The sequence below is a fragment of the Octopus bimaculoides genome, chromosome 5 (genome assembly GCF_001194135.2).
Source record: "Octopus bimaculoides isolate UCB-OBI-ISO-001 chromosome 5, ASM119413v2, whole genome shotgun sequence".
NCBI lineage: Eukaryota > Metazoa > Mollusca > Cephalopoda > Octopoda > Octopodidae > Octopus > Octopus bimaculoides.
The window spans coordinates 60067645-60069367 of NC_068985.1; positions in this window are offsets into that span (position 1 = coordinate 60067645).

Below are 1723 nucleotides of genomic sequence, written 5' to 3' on the forward strand. Positions count from 1 at the left end.
TTGCAACACAAAATACCTCGAGTCTTTGGTCCTCACGGCGCAGAACATTGGCAAATTTTTTCTTATCTGCTTCCCCTCTGGCTAAATAAACCTGTCGCCTAGCCTCCCTTCTGGCACATTGGTACAATTCCCTGCTACCACCATTCTTCCAGTCCTTCCAAGCCTGTTTCTTTTGTCTAATAGCCCTGTCTACCTCCTTGTTCCACCACCACGTTACTCTGGGTCGGGAGGGGACCTTACACCACCCACAAATCTGGTTGGTGGCTTTCAACAGGTTGTCCCGCAGAAATCTCCAATTGTCTTCCAAAAACTATTTACAATACTTTTCTGACGTATACATCAAATGCATATCAGAACCAGCATGTATTCACACATTCAAAAACAAGGAATACTGGTGAAACACTCCAATAAAAATAGCAATTCGGTGCAAACATAACAGACGGGATACTGTTCTGTGGGATAAGGAACAAAAATTACGCACCTTCGTGGAGGTCAGCTACCCAGTGGATATGAATGTAGAATCAAAAGTCCAGGAAAAAGAGAACATTTAAGGTGAATTAATGCGGAACTTACAGCTCTTGTATCTTGACTAAATTCTCATTTGTTCCTATCACCATGGGGCACAAGGTTATGTACAAACAAATTTATGCAAAAACTTAGAAATATTAGGTCTTTTGAAGAAAGAGCAAAAGAAACTGAAGCGAATTCTCCAAATCCAATCTATTAGCGATATGGTGTAGATTTGTAAGACATTCTAAAGATTCTTCATCAGAGACTCTTTAAGTGAATAGATGCACACACTTGGCAGTGTGCATCAACAGCTCAACCAACACACCAACTCGACTTATTTACAAACACCGGCTGCTCTCTTAACTCAAAAAGTTTTATCGCTTTGTTAGCGACCGGCTTGAACAAATTTGCAATTACATCGTTACAACAACAAAGGACAGTAAATTAGAAGACTTCTAGTTTTGGCAATTCCCATCTCAATATCTCACCAAATTCTTACCTGATGTTTAAAAAACTAATAGTAAATTGTAGAGCAATTCTATCACCTACACTCTCTCTCCTTCATTGTCTATAACAGTCTTCCTTGCTATACCATCTATACTCCCCCACTCTATACTCCCCCACTCCAGATTGTATAGCAATTCTATCATCTAACAGTTCCCTCTGAGACTGTACAGCAATTCTAACACTTTTATTTCTTCCTTACCAGATTGTATGAGAGCTATCTTTACTTTCTCTTTCTCAGACTTTAGAGCAATTCGGACTCTCCCAACATTACATGACTATCATCTTTATTTTCTTTCCACTGTCTACATTCTGGGAGGGAGGAAGTATAGGGTATGTTTATCATCTAGACCAGGGTTTCTCAACGGGAGCCATATGCCCCGCTAGCGGGCCATGAAACATATCTTGGGGACCACAAAGCTAAGTTTGAAAAATAGGGAGCCACAGGTGGCTACGGCGGGGAGGGGGGGGGCACAAAATTCGGGAATCAAAATTTTAGCATATAGGTATGAGTTTTTATTTGTAAAAATGCACATTACACACACATACAAACATACATAATAATAATATAGATTTAATCAAAAGATTAAATGTGGTACTTAAAATGTTTGAGGCACCAGAATTTGGTAGGGTAAAAACCAAAAACAAAATCAAGAGATTTGGTGAATAAAATTTGAAGTTAAGCAACAAAAATTCAATATATATATAT